General features: G+C 41.4%; 1 protein-coding gene across 3 annotated transcripts in view; it reads right to left on the bottom strand.

The window, feature by feature from the left end:
* Positions 1-16365, bottom strand: part of SORBS1 (sorbin and SH3 domain containing 1) — a 189983-nt gene that overhangs the window by 119979 nt on the left and 53639 nt on the right. The window lies entirely within an intron of this gene.

Below are 16365 nucleotides of genomic sequence, written 5' to 3'. Positions count from 1 at the left end.
AAATCATTTTTGGCCCTTCTAGATCCTTCACATTTTCACACAGTTTAGAATCTTACCGATTTCTACCAAAAACAAAACAAAATAGAAACGGTGCTGGCCTTTTGATTGGGATCATGTTGAATCTATACAGCTGAAGGAAAATTAACATTTTAACAAAACTGGATTTTTCAATTCATGAGAATAGACTCTCCGTCCCTTTGTGCAGGTCTTTCATCTCTCAACAACATTCTATACTTTTCAAAGCACACATTTTGAATAAAAAGGTCTAGCTGAACATATTGGAAAGAAATCTGAAAAGCGAGCCTTCAGGATATACGGAACCTTGCTATTTAAAGTGTGGTCCACAGACCAGCAGTTCTGGCATCAGCTGGGAGCTTATTAAAAATGCAGAAACTCAGGCTCGACCCTACACCAACTGAATCAGAATCTGCATTTTAACAAGATCCCCAGCTGGTCTCTTTGCACTTTAAAATGTGAGAAGCAATGAGGGAGAGGACATCAACTCTCTAGTTCATGACTCCTGTAATAAGAAGGCCACGGTATGGTCTGAGGGTCTGCACAAGGAGACCTGTGTTAGTTTCCTTTGTAACACACGGACCGCTGCCTTGGGCCGCTGCCTTGCTTACTGTCCTCGGAGCTGAGTAGGATGCTAGGGGCAAAAAGGAAATCATTCTAAGTCCTCTGTGGCCTGAATCAGCGGTAGCTTGTCTCTGACACTGTCAAATACAGCTTGTCTCTGACACTGTCAAATACGCCTGAGACTATCTGTGACCTTCAACAGCCGCCCCTCCCCCCCACCTGTGGAAACATTTGCTCTTTCAGTTAAGGAACACAACCTTCTGTGTTCTGTACACCCCAGTGGTGCCCAAGCCCGGTTTTAGGATACCCCAGTTTGCCTCCCAAGACCAAAAAGGCTGTCATCATGGCACCCAAACATTTTTATTTATAAAATAACTTTAATAATTTCATTAAGGTTTTGTTCAACTTTTAAAGTGATTGAAGACATGTTTTTGATTCAGCCATGAAGCTACCTTAATCAAATGTATTTTCTTTCTTTATAGTCCTTCCTAACCTTTATCTTCAACAAGTAGCATTTTTGTAGTTGTAAACTTAATGTCTGGCGGCTTTGTGTTTTAATTTTTAAACTAAAGATTTCCTGAACATTTCTCTTGATTTTTACACAGTTATCATATCCATTATTTAATGGCTATATCATATTTTTTTGTAATCACCGTCCATAATTCACGCACCGATTCCCTCTGTATAGTTTAGTTTAATTCATCTTAATTTAAAAATAAGTACATGGCACAACAGCATTCTCGGGCTGGGAAAGAGATGAATGGAGATGTCTTCTGAATCAAGCAAAAAAGATGCCCCAACTCACACATGATGAAAATCACTGTCATACGCAGGTAGCCCTTTGCACACTTAATACTTTTCAATACAGATACCAGAAATTTCTAAGTGTCAGCCCCACACTTGCTTACAAACTGATCTAAAGTACATACGGTCAGGAAAAATATCCCAAATACCATCATTTTGCCACAAATGCCCAGCAACCACAGAAGATACCTCTTTAGCACTCTCTGGGAGCTGCGCCCCAACCCCATGCCAGGGGTTAACCATTTAGTGGTTGGACTGTAAGATGGAAGGAGAATGGGCCCAGAGTGGCAGGACACTATTTGAACATTTTAAGAACTAGAATGACAGTAATAGGTGACAACGGCCATGCACAGGTGAGCAGCGGCTCCGGACACAGACTTTTTGGGTAGGAGATTCTGTTGCCGACTCTCATTTGGTGAATCTGCAGCAGGTGACACATGGAGGGGGTAACTTAAAGTAAAATAAAATCTGCAGCAAGGGTGGCAGTGGCAGCTGTGCCAAGGAGGGCACCCAGCGTCCAGTCCTCATCAGTGGCGGCGGCGACTGTAGCGACATCCCATCCAGACCGTGTCAGGGCCTGATTTCAGCTCTCATTCCATCCGACTCAGCCTCCTTGAATTCCTGCCCCTGTTCTGGGCGCAGTTCTCCAGCCTCCACAAATCTGAACGACCCAAGATCTTACCAACAAACCCCCTCTTCAGTTGGAGTTAGCCAGAGGCAGTTTCTGGTCATCTGCAACCCGAGAATCTTGACCGGAACAAGAAGGGGGGGGGGGGCGGGTCCCAAGGTTTCATTCTGAGAGGAGGATCTTCATTCCTCTCCCCTGAAGTAAGGCCAACTGGATCTGAATCCCATGTGGCTCAGTAAAGGGTTTTGTCTCTACAACCTGAACAGCTCTGAGTCAGGGTGGTGAGGATGTGACCAGGAAGGTGCACAAACGGAGTCTGAAAGTCATAGTCTTGAAAGTCATAGTCTAGTCCCTGCAGTTTATTTAGAAATAATGCAAGCTATTAAAATCATATGTAGAATGTGAGAATTTATTTTACATAAAACCCCCTGACACTTAATATTTACTTAAAAACTAAGCTGTAAAGAGTTTGATGTGGTTGAGAACATGATGGCATGTCTTTGGAATTTCTCTCACAAGCCCCTCCAAAAGAAGCAGGCACCTTTGGGTAAAAGCCAAAAAGATGAACAGTGCCACCTAGTGACAAAACCATACAGCTGCCGGCGGACAGCGATCCCACTGTGAGTTGCAGGAACCTACACAGTGTCACAGCTTGGGTGGGCCAGCGAAGGTCAAGTGGCCATTCCATGCCTTGGGCAGTCAGGACCTACAGTACTTGGTTAAAGGGCCACAGCATCAACACAGACATTCCAACAGAAGAACAAGACGTGAAGTAGCCAGACTTGTTAAGAATACAACTGGATAATTAATGGTTCCGCATGGTCCCTCCCTAATTCCATGACCCTGTAATTCTGACATAAGTCTTGATGACACAGAGTGAATAATTACTAAAAAGCAAAAATTATACTCATGCTTCCAGCTCAAATAGGATCCAATAACTAAATATGGCTTGTTTATTGGAGAAGGAAAGAAGGTCCTTCCTTATATGGATGGTTCGGGGATATATAACAAGGGAAGAATTGAGTTTGTAAAAATGAACTCAAGGTCCAGCAAAGATTCTGGGAAAAGAATGAGTTTCGGGTTGACCTCTCACACAGGGTGCTCCAGCTTCTCCTGTGCCCACGGTGTTTGGCTTCTATTGTTTCTCTCCACGTATGTACATAAGGACATGTGTACACACACACACACACACACACACACACACACACACACACACACTTTTAAGTTTCCATAGGAGAGACACTGTGTCATCCTCATGGCGTTCAGTCATGAACTTTGTCCCTGTCTCTAGTCAGCCTTTAGAACCTAATTTTGGAGTCTTCACTTCAAGATAACCAGGATCCTCCTTAAATCCACAGTAGCTGCCTAAAAGCAAGCTAGCTCCCCATTCCAACCAAACCATACTCTGGCTTTGAACCCCATCTGGGACTTGATTTGATATATTTGCAGCTACTTCCTTCCAATGGCTTGAAAAGAGCAGTGATAGCTCACAAAGCCCCAGAATAAATGCTTGGCCTTATTGCTTTTTATACTTTGCTGACCCACCAGCAAAGCCAAATTTCTCCAATTTTTTGACAGTTCATCCTCTTCTTAAGCTCTATTAATGGTCATGTCTCTTCAAATGCACACTCTACATTGCTGGAGAGGGTGCAGAAGGTTCTTCAGAAAGCCAGAAAGGATAAACATTGAGTCGCTGACACTTCCTTTCAAGGGGAGAAAGATAGGATAAACTCGACCCTGACATTAACTTCAGTCTGGAATCCCATGACACAGCTGGGGGCTCAAAACACAACAAACACACAGTTTTTGTGAAAAGAGCCATGCTTCTGGAGAGGGAACTATAGGAAAACACATCAGAAAGGCCATCCTCCACATCCTCTCATTTCCTCCTGGAGTCTCTCCAACTGGTTTCCGCTCTAACCAATTATCTGAAATGGCCTTCAGAAAGGTTTCCAGTGCACACACGGCCAAGCCCAACACTGGCTTCTGCACTGGTCGGGGCCTCGCTGACCTTTCCACTGAATTTAAAACACTTAACTCCTTCTTCCTCCCATAAAACTTCCAGGTCCTGATTTCTAAGTGTCACCGTGGATTGGTTTACGTCAGCCCATGAGGATCTTCTTTCTAGAACAGGGCCTCCATAGTTCTTCCAGGAGTTTAAAGACCTAGCAGACCCTGCACTGGGTCCTCATCCCTCTCCTTCTTCATGCTCTTTTCCTTGAGGATTTCATCTGGAATGGGAGAGCTGGAAGGATCCATGCCAGGTTACGTAGCCCACTTTCCTGGTTTCTTGCCTGTTTTGGAAGGATGCTCATGCCACAGTGCACGTAACCCACCCACCGGTTCCCCACCTTTCACTCCAACCATGGTGGCTGTGCTTTTACTGATTTCATTCATTTATAATTTCCTGAGTTTTCCTGGGATGGTTGGGTTCTGTGGCTACAAAACAAAGGTTCCTAAACCAGAAATCTAATCCATATCCTTACTGGGGTGCAAAAACGGATTCAGATAAAGTTTCTCTTGGTCTTTTTACCCCTACTACTAAGTCCCCTATCTCTCTTCTTCCTCCTCAGGCCATCTTCAGCCTTTGGCCCCTTGGCAACAGATACAGAATTCCAGATGAGAATCAGCCCTCCACAGTCGATGCACAGACTGGAAGTGCCATTTCCCTCATTAGAACCTTTCAATAGCACTCCATTACTCACTGAACACCGAGTCCTGATAACCAGCTGCAAGAGCCGGCTGAGTCCTTCACTCATCTTGCCCCACTTTGCCTTCCCATCTGTGTCTGCTCTTCCAATCAGGCCTCATTCATGGAACCCGCTAGACAGTGAGCACCTTCTGGTAAGGCAGGGTCTCCCTCTTCTCTGTACCCCAACATCTGGTACGGTGCCTGGCAAGCACCCAGTTAACGGTGGAGTGAATCATTGTCCCTCACACACTGTTTTCTCCTCTTTTCCTTGTCACTCCCTTCCCACCCCACACCTGACCAGCTGCCTGATCAATTCTTCCTTCTTCGTGAGTCATAACTTCAGCCACCTCTGTGCTTCCATCCTCATACTCACCACTGTGTTCCACCTCCTTATTCCTTGACCATTACAATGGCCTGATCAGCCTCAGAACCACCCTATACTGCCCATATAGTGCCACACTGTGGCTTTAGCAGGGAAAGACGACTTCTTATGTGTCAAATTCCCACAGGGAAAATGATCCACAGAGCTCCTGTGAACTCAGAGGGGCTGGCTTGGGCAGTACAGAGAAAACAGAAAAAAGACAGCAAACTTCCTAGGAAAGAACAATGTGGCTAAAACACTGGCCTGGTGACACTGTTCAAACAGTATTTCTTTCATGCCTGCTATGTACCCAGGATGGTGCTTAGCCCAGAGGAGACCAGCACGAATCAGACAGCTGCAGTCTTTGAGGCCACCACAGAATTTTAGGGTGACACACATGGCCCACTGAAATACAATATGATGGGTAACCCTTCTGCTAGCAATCTGAGCTAAGTGTTATGGGACCACAGAAAGGAATAATTTCTGCACAGGAGAGAGAATCAAGGAATGAATGCTAACATCTTCAAACGTTCAAAGACATACTTCTCAACTCACCTCAGATGTTACACTTTGGGAAATGCAGGTCTAAAAATTTAAGTCCAGATTCCTGAATATACCATACGGCCATGAAGACAAGGTCCTGATGAGCCTCCCAGGCTCATCTCCATATATTCAATAAACCCTAAACTCCACTGTACCAGATTTGTCACTCCTTCTGAATCCCAAAGAAGAGTCTCCAAGTCGTTCATGTCATTGTTTCTTCCCACCACTAAGACCCCTTCCCTTACCTCCTCAACCTTTAATGCCAGATGCACTGGCCCAACAAAAATGAAAGGGTTTGGATTTTGCTTTAGTTTTAATTTAATTTTATTTTATTATGTTTATTTTTGAGAGAGAGAGAGGGAGAGAGCGCCACCGAATCCGAAGCAGGCTCCAGGCTCCGAGCTGTGAGCATAGAGCCCAATGCGGGGTTTGAACCCACGAACCTTGAGCTCATGACCTGAGCCAAAGTTGGATGCTTAACCGACTGAGCCACCCAGGCGCCCCTTAGTTTTGTTTTTAATCGCCACAAAAAGTTGTGATGATGAGGAACTCATTTTAACAAGACCAATTTATAATCACAGAATTCAGGAATCCCATGCCCAAGTGCCCACTAAAACCATCACACTCTCATCCCAGGCCTTTCCCAGAGATGGGTCAGATTTGAAGCTAGAAGACTAATTATAAAAGATTGCAATACATCTGCAATCACGTTTTACCTTTTATACTTAAATGGAGCCTTTAAGCAAACATAAAAAGTTGATGCTGCCAACAAAATTGCCAATAAGCGAAATACAGCCCCTAAATAGTTTCAAGTCTTAAAAATGCAATATTATTTGAGCTTCAGATAGTAGAATTTGGGTGACAACTTGTAATCATATGTTACATTATGTCTTTAAAAATGCATGATTTGCAGCAAACATAATAGAGAGGGTTAATATCCTTATCTTATAGTATACTCATACTCACTGCCAGGAAAAAAAATTTAAAAAGCATGAAGAAATAATCCCCAGAAGAAAAAAGGCAAACAAACAAACCTATAAGAAAATGCTCACTTAACCTGATTAGCTTTAAAAAAAAAAAAATAGATTCAAATAATGTCTTTTTTTTTTTTAACTTCTTAAATTAGTCCACAAATTTAAAAACACCAACACTCAGCTGAGGCAAAGGCACTGACATTTTCCTACCAGTAACACTGTAAACGGTTATCACTGTTTTGAACGTAACACATCCAGAGCTATCCACCTCAATCCCTTTGTGCTTTCGGGGAATCTAGCCCAAAGAAAGAATCCCAAATGACAACAAAGCTACATAGCGATGTTTACCACAGCTTTACTAATAATAGTGAGAACCTGGGAACTCTCTGGTGTTCAGTAACAGGAAACCAATTACACGGCCACACACCCCTCTGGGTGGACTGTTGGACAGTTACACAGATAATGGTTATGTAGACCACACAACATGGGAAAACACTTCTTATAAGATTAGGTGAAGAAAGCAGTGTGTAGGTCTGTAGGACATCTGTGATTCTAGTTATGTAAAAAATAAAACCTATTTCATATATTGGAAAGGAAACATGCCCAAATTCTAATAATGATTTGGTAGCATGGAATTACAGGTAACTTTTAAATTTCACTTCTATTTTCCAGACTGTTTATACTACATTTCTTTTTTTAACAAAAAAGTAATGTTTTTTAGCTCATACCTAGCATTTGTTATGCAATTGTGTCATCTTCAGAACTTTCGACAGAAAGTTCTAGGCGACAAGCTAGAAAACGCGCCACTAACAACCCTGTCTGTTTGAACACAGTCCCACATGATGCAATCTTCCACAGAACTAATAGCGAATGCCCCAAATGTGGGATTCCAACATTAATCTCCAGTGATTGCTTTTGTTTAATGAAGCCAAACTACCCCCCTGTAGTTCCTTATGAGGACAAGGGGGGCGATAAAAAGACTAAGATGTTCAGCCAGATTTCCTAAAGAAGCAATCGCACCAAAACATTTCATCTTAAAATAGTCAGCAGGGGCTGCCTGGTGACAACACACACCCAGTACCCCACTGCTCCCCACGCCTGCTCACTGCCAATTCCCTGCTCCAAACCCGACTTCATGGCATTCCAGAGCCCTGAGCTCCTTCTCAAACTCTTTATATGTACAACTCTGGGCACACACGGTTTCTCAAACATGCATTGTTAACCACGACAAGTCTTAAATACAAAACTGGCCCATTTGTGTTTCCCAAATATGGCTGTGTCTACAAAACTAAAACAAAGGTGTCTAATTGTAGCATCCCGTACATTTGGAACCCTCCATTGAGACAATCTAGATAATTCAAACCAGGGCAGATTCCCAAATTCATGAGATAAAAGGAAAACATCTTAGCTCTGTTTCCATTGTGAACATATAACCTCAAACTAATAAAGGCAAGCCCAGGAGACAGATGATGCCTTTCGTCTCCACAGTCACTACATGATGCCTCCTTGTAGGGAAAGGATAGACAAGGGCATTTTGAATTCTCAGAAGAGTCAAGGTTGGGCCAGAGTCTAGTGGTCTAGTCTTAGTAACTAAGAAGTTACTAAGTGTGGCTGAAAAAAAAAAATCCTAAAAAGGGGGTCGGTTGGAGCCTGAGAATGGGAAAGAAGCGTGGGTTTGATATTGGCAGGAGAGGTGTCCACTCTTATAGACAATCCATAGTTCCCTCTCATCTTGGCTTTTGAACCACAAAACTCCTAAGGCTATTCACCACATCATCTATCACAGACGTCTGCAGCACAGGCCCATACCACGCTCAGGAATGAGGGAACAGAAGTTCCATTCAGTAAAAAGACTCTGGGTCTTTTGCAAATACATAACTTAAATACTTCAATTCATAATACTGGCTTATTCAGGAATTGCTTGTTTTCCTTAAGGAGTTTTGAAATTTTTACTGAATGTATATTAGCCTAGCAAAGAGCCAATATGGAACACTGAAAACATTATTTCTTCTGAGAAAATCTCTCTTCTTAGTGGTATCTGCTTAATAACTGAGGTGGAACACATATAGACCCAAAATCAATGATCCTTTAACTCAGGTCTTGGAGGCCAAGGACTTCATCAGACCCTGGGTCCCTACCAGTAATAAACATGAGACCCAAACTTCCATTAGTCACTAAATAACCAGTGAATTATATATTAGCTACTTTTTCTCTATTCTCATAATCTCATTTTGTGCTGGTTTTAGGCAATTTTTCAATATATCAGGTATAAAAGCTGCATCCAAGCATTCGAGAACATAGTGCAAATTTCTGAAATGGGTTTTCTTCAAACTAAGCTGACATCACTAAAATATAGTAGCAAACTCATAGCAAACATTCAATATTTTTTTAAAAAATCCATGACAACTCTCAGACCAGACTGCTTGGAAACAGGTTGGCATCTAGTATATATTTTATATAAATAGAAATTTTATATTTATGCATGTATATATACACACATTTATGACTTCAGCTGCCCTATGTATACCCAACTATATCAATCATCACTTTGAATGCAAATGGTCTACATGCACCAATTAAAAGACAGATTGTCAGAGTGGATAAAAAAACAAGACTCAACTGTATGCTGTCTCTAAGAAGCCCACATCAACTACAAAGACACATATAGATAAAAATTAAATGCATGCAGAAAAAGAAACCATGCTAACAGTTGCTACATGTGCTTAGTGTCTGCAGAAAACAACAAAAATCCAGGGTGAGAAGAACAGGGTTTGAATCCAAACTGCCAGGGTTGCGCAAACTGGGAAGTGCCTTAGTTTGCTCAGTCTCAGTTTACTCACCTATCCAAAGAAATTAATAATATCTAATTTCATAAGGTGTTTCTAATTAAATTTAAAAATAAATATGAAACATCGTAAATTGTGTTATAAAAGGAAAAATGGTTCTAGCAAAGAAGGTGCTGTCTAGTCCTATTACCCTTTGTTTATTGTTTTAACAGACTGATGAATAGGGCCACTGTATATCTCATCACGAAGCTGATATTACCTGTACCAATACTCATCTGTACAAAATGTTAAGCTTTACGAACTAGAGGAGCATCTAAGAACCAAGAAATCCATTTCTAGATCTGTCTTCCTATGTAAAGTTGGGCAATGAAGGACACTTTCGACAAAGGCATCATGTTTTTTAAGACACTTCACGGTTGCTCTCTCTTAGAAGTCAGGTCTCAAGGAACCAAGTCATGATGATCTAGACCCATTTACTGTGCATGCATTCTAGACAAGAGCCTGTGCTCATGCTTCAGACAGATGAACCAGCAACTTTGCATGTGTCATTTCTCATTTTGAGAACACCTTGTAAGGTTTCTATACCCACATGGCGAATGGAGAAACTCAGGCTCAATGAAAGTTAGAAGACTTGTTAAAAAGTCTTGCAGAAGCACTAAGAAAGCTGAATACAGATCCTGGTGCTGGCTCCCAACTCTGGGCTCTTTCCATTCCACAATGTGGCCTCAAAGAGGCATGACACAGTACCTGCCTGAAGAAAGATATTACTACATGTAGGCTATTCAGAGAATATACAGACCTAAAAAAGAGAGATGATAATCTCAAGGAACATTTTTAATCAGCTTATCAGCCAAAACAAGAGATGGTGCCTGCCTCCAAGACCTTACATCCTACTTGGAGGGAGAAGACGAAGAGCTTTGAAACCTTGATGATCACTAAAGACAGCATGGAAAAGCATCTACAAATCACCCTCCAGTGTAAGACTATGCCAGCTAAGAGAACACTTCAGGACTTAGTGGGAAAGACCAGGATGTGCTGACCAAAGCACCCTTTTCTGAATGTGCAAAATACACTGCAGTTCTTAGGATAATGACTTCTCTACAGAAAGTGTTCATTGGGGGAGACTAAACTGAATAGAATTACACACAGCACGTTCTAGTAGCCTTTACGAATCAATGACATCCACCATCACCCCGTTACTCACACACACCTTAAAAAAATGTGTAGAGAAACTCTAAAGTAAAAATAACTTGGATTTCAGTTACTGCTCTGCCACTTATCAGAGGCATGATATGCGGTCAGTTAACCCTGCCAAGCCTCAGTGTCCTCATCTGTAAAATGGGAATACCAGCAGCCAGCAGTCTCAGAGTGTTACACTGAGCATTAAATGCAGAAAGCGAGCACTTCAAATGCCTAACACAGGACTAGAAGGTGCTCCATAAATGTCAGCTGCTCTCATCATCATCATCAATAGCATTTGACAGGAAGGTTCCTGCCCACTTTCTCCGCAGCTGGTTTCTCTGAGTAGGTGTCCAACAACAGGGAGGCTGGAGTCTTCGGGCTAACAAAACAGTCTCCGCTCCCCTCTTAAGAGGGGACTGTACCAACTTCCTGTCCCTCCTAAGTCACATGGTCTGTCTTTCCCCAACCATACAATCCCCTCTTCTAACTCAGCTCCCCATGAGAAGCAAAGTAACTGGTGTGCTCTTTCACAGCACAGTTCATTCTCATGGATGTTATGTTACTGGGTATCACTTGACTCCACGTAAAATTTATTGTCTTCTGTGTCCTTTGCTAGTCACGAGCTGCTCTCACAAAGCACCTAAGCTGGGGTTTCTGAGGTGGGTTCCACAAAGGTGGTATTTAGTCCACAGCACAGCATATACACAGAATAGACCCAAGTCCAATCCAGTTGATGGGAAGGACTTTTACTGAAGAGCATATGGAAATAACATTGGGTAGATGGTGTACATGGTCACCAACTGGCCTTGAATCCAGGAAAGGCATCTGTACTTGCCTCTATCAGACCACAGAACCCAAGGTGAGTTCTTTAGACATTTCCTAATCCAAAATCAATCTGACTGAGGCACACAGGATGAACTAGGGGGGCTGGGGACACCGGTGCAGGGAGAGTACATGAGCTGAGGCCAGGCCAAAGGAGAATGCATGGACATCTACTGCTTTTTGTGACTTCCTCCTCCAATTTCCCTCAACCACATATACCCTCTCTGCCCAGGAAAGCAGCTCCCAGCAAACTTGTTTTGCCCATTTGGCTGTGAAAAGCTCCACAAAAGCGTTGATTACAGCAACCACAGCTGACAATTTCTACATTTGTCTTATCTTGCTTATTTGCAGCAAAAACTGCTGCTCAGAGAGAATCTGATTTTTGGAGCTTACTCCTTAAATCTCACTCTGCCACTTTTGCCCACGGCTAGTCTTATTTTTTGCCCATTTGCCTTGGTGGCTGACATGAAATTATCAGAAAACAAAAGGTGTCAAAAATCCTTTATTACTCACGAAGCTTACTAACTGGAGACATTACAATTAACAACCACTACCATAGACTAAAACATGATGATTGAGGGATCATTTTCAAACTAATGTTAAAGAGAATAGTTCTTGACATAAAATGACCTTGTCTTCACAATTCACCACTCATGTAAATATGACAAAAAATGTTGGAGGAGAACTATGTATTCAATTATAGTTAATGTGATGATCCTGAGATCTAGATTAAGGAGCCTGATTAAGAGAATATTAAATGCTTCACATTGAGCTCTATCAGCAAATAGTTCCAGGTGTTGAGGCAGTGATCCTACCGCTTTGAAACTCAGTTTCCCCCTGGATTAATAATAGCACTAATTTCCCTGCTGCTGTAAGGATTAATGGGACCAAGCATCGCCCGTGTAGCAGTGCCTGCACACGGTAAGAATTCAATAAATGATCACGTGTTGATATAATTGGTTTATTTCCCATTTGTCTCGTTCTAACTCCAAAAATGAGCATAGTAGTAGGTGGGTGGAAATGCTGGTTAATAAAAGGCTCGAGTTAGTCACTGTTTTACTATAACAACAGTTTACCGGGATTCTGCTGGAAGGAGGCAGGGGCACTGCCAGGAATGAAGGCTTTCTGCCTTGGACAGAGAACACACAAAACTTGAGGTAGCTCCACCCAGCACCCTGCATTTGTATAGAACTTTGCAGGTTATAGAACAGCAGTGCCTTTGGCTGTCTGTAAGAAGGTCAGTAATTGAGTTCAATCAAAGAAAAAGGGGATGGGGAAGAAATGCAATGCAGTCTGTCTTTAAGGTTTCATGTGGCCAAAGGACTCTCAGAGTATCATAATACGTCAGGGTTGGAAAGGACCACAATTTCCAAATATTAGAAGCCCTGAAGTCCAACAGGACACAGTGGGGAAAGCCAACCGTGTCAGCAATAGAGGTGACAGTTTGGGGTCCTGCTGTGCTTTCCTGAAGTTAATCTCCCTGACGACAAGCATCTATGATCATATGAGTTTGTAAGTCATGAGAGTACTAAAATATTCTAAATGGCTTTGAAAAATTTCATTGTGGCATTCTCTTTCGTCAAAAAAAAAAAAGCAGTAGTAGAAAACTAAAATCTAAGGTTTCATAACATTTATAGTAAACCCAAATGTCTTTAAAATTAAATTCTAAAATCTTACACACAAGTACAAAGTTGGGGAATAAATGGCTTTCTCCTTTTTAAAAATAAATCATTAATTTAAGGCAAGCCCACAATCAAATGCCCTTTGGTGCTGCTGAACCCATTAATTCATGCAATAAAAGTTCACTAAATGTGAGGAATGAACAGTGGTTCTTCTATTTTAATTTATAGTATGTTGTATAGATCTGGAAGTCAAACCACCAGGATTCTAACAGAGAGCATATTAAGAAGACTGCAGAGATGGGGAAAAATAAGGGTCCCACACAAATATCTCTCCTGCCCTTGAAGTGTGCAACAAAACCCGTCATAAAAATGTAACTTTAGAACTCTTGGGTTGGTTCCCAATCTTCTTACAGGGAGCTGCAGTATTTGCAGAGTTTGGTGAATATATTACACACAATCGTAGACTTTCTTCCTACCCGTTTAATAATAAAAGTGCAAAAATAGGTTTTTCCTTATGTAAAAATGTAAAGCCTAAGTAAATATACTGGGTTATAAGGGGAGAAGAAACTAAAATATGAGCTCAAAATTCTTAAAAACAGACAAGAAAAACACTTGACCTCTCAGCATGGTGATGAAGCATTTCAAATTCCCACGTGCTAATATCACAGCTCTAAAAACAAACTGGCAGAGCGCCTAGGTGGCTCAATGCGTCGAGCATCCAACTCTTGATTTCGGCTCATGTCATGATCCCAGGGTCGCAGGATCAACTCCCGCACTGGGCTCCGTGCTGAGCTTAGAGCCCGGTTAAGATTCTCTCTCTTCCCCCACTCCACCCCTGTCTCCGGCTTGCTCACTAAAATAAAATAAATAAAAAGTAACTAAAAAACTTAAGTGCAGAGAATCAGGTACAGTGGTGCCCTGGGGAGCATGAAATCCAAGAGGACTACATGAAGTGTGCCCACATACTTTGCTAAAGTCCAACCAGTGAACAGAAAATCCCAGAGATGCCAAATTTTACATATAGGTGTAATTTAAAATACTTATGCTCCGGCTTCATTGCTGGTTTACACCAAAGCTGAAAGAGGAGGGAGGGAGAAGTGGGTGAGTTCAGGAAGGTGCCCTAGACGCCGACCAGATGAACACCGGCTTGGAAGAGCCTATTCTTGGAAGTGCCCAGCAGCGGGCATTGACTCACTGAACGTGGACAAGCGGCCGAGTTCTTCCAATGAGGGGCCAGACAGGGAAACCCTCCTCTGGCCGTTCAGCTCAGCTCCCTCATTAAATTCAGAGTGAAACCAGCTGCCAGAAAAGGCAAAGGGTGACCCAGCCGTGGCTCTGGAAATTCCTAGCAAAGAAAACAGACTGAACGCCTGGGTCGTGGTAGCTCACAGATCACAGTGCTAGAAGGCAGTTTTCAGGCAACGGTACGGAAGATAAGGAAATCATCCTTAGAGTGGTGCTCTGCTCCTGCTGAAAATATAGTGCGGTTTCTCTCAGAACGTGCTGGGTCCATTATCATCAGGGAGACAGAACAGATGGAGGAAGACACAGGCAGTGGGGCAGTGAGTCCCCAAAGATCAGTAAAACGGTGTCCGTGAATAGTAGACCAACACAAATAATATTAAAACAAAAATATCAATTCTTTACAAGAATTATTACAGTTAAATAAGTACATATAAAATACTTCACTAAAAAGGTTAAATCTTATTCATTTCTTCTATCACTGAAATCTACACAAATGACATTAAGAAATTGAATTTAAATATAGATATGTTATATGAAATCATTTTTTTAAGTCAAAGAAACTTTAAGATAAAGTGATTTTTTTCTCATGTCCTGATTTTTTTTCCTTAAAAGATGCATCTGCAATACAGAATATGGCAAGCCACAAACTGACCTCTAATTTCATTACTTTAAAGGCCAAAAATGCTGCTATGTGGTGGGAAGAGCCCAATAAAACCATCATTGTCTTTTTGTGGAGAACTGGCTATTGTCTTTACTTTTGCCCCCAAGTAAATAAATATTGGTCTTAACCCTTGATAGGAGGTAACACTGGGTCTTTCTCTTCATCCCTTTTCCTCCAAACTTAGTAATTCCCTATTTTATAAATTCAAACATGACTTAATAATTAATGATTTCCCCAAATGTACGTTTCATCATGGATGCTGAAAAAGTTAAAGTACTGCTTGTAACCCTGCTCCTAGTCAACTCTGATGAATCAGAGAATTCAGAAAAGAACAGGAGCATTTTACATGTGCCCTTCAACTAAATTCTTAACTTGGACTTCAATTTTCATTATAAATTTGAATTCTCTGGATTTAAAAATATTTTTTCAATTCAAAGCACAACTAAAATAATCTTCGTAAAAAATGCTCCCGCTGTATCAGAGGGCCTCAAAAACTGCTGTATGTTGGTCACAGGGAGGGGACACTTGTCTCAAATGCAGATTACAGTTTCTGCTCCCAGACATGTGGATTGAGAAGTTCCAAGGTGGGGGGTGCTAAAATCTGCATTTCTGGAGGATGTGGTTTAAGGCCATGCTTTGAGAAATACTGGTCAATATGACCAAGTTACGGCAGTTCCAAGCATTAAATGCCCACAGCTCCAACACTTGACACAAAGCTGGAGATTATTATGAATTTGTTGCATCAAATTAAATAGAATTTATAATTTGCACTGACTGTGTCAGAATTTCATTTCAGCAGGGAGACAGTTTTTCCTTTTTCCCCTGCAAACTGTTCACAGTGAGTAAAACAACGTGCAAATATAATTGCACTTAGGCCTGCCAGGCATGACTGCTGCCCCATCTGCACATTGTCTGGCACAGGGTTTCCAAATGAGAAATCTACTAGGAGCACATTCATCTATCAGCTTAAAAATTCCTAAACTGGATAATTGAGAAAGCCAAGAAATCAAATGTGCCCAAAATTTCAGAGTGTTTCATATCACCCATAAAATGACTATACCCTAAAAAAAAAAAGATATATATTTGATACATCCGTTGATGCCATGTAAAGAAAATTTTTTTAATTAAACAGACTTTGATTTCTAAAAGTCCATTAATGCTTTATCCTATCATATTACTGTAACAGCAATGTTTACATTTTATATCAAACTCAAACTGCTAACTTCTCAACGTGTTTCCACCAGACAGTTCTATTAACTATTCAGCACAGAAAATAGTTTCCTATAAAAAGCAACTGGGAAAGCAGTTACAACGAAAGAAATTCAAAAGCAGTTGTTCAAGTATTAAGCTCTTTTTTAGAAGAAAAAGAATTTCCTCTCATTTCAAGAGTATTGTTCTTTTTAGATCTAACAGGTTTTATTTTTTATCTTTTCAAGTACCAAGGAAATTGTAAGCACAGAATTAAA

Source organism: Lynx canadensis, chromosome D2 (assembly GCF_007474595.2).
Source record: "Lynx canadensis isolate LIC74 chromosome D2, mLynCan4.pri.v2, whole genome shotgun sequence".
In the NCBI taxonomy this organism is placed as follows: domain Eukaryota; kingdom Metazoa; phylum Chordata; class Mammalia; order Carnivora; family Felidae; genus Lynx; species Lynx canadensis.
Note: the sequence above shows the minus strand (reverse complement) of the source record. Positions and strands in the feature narration are given on the sequence as shown.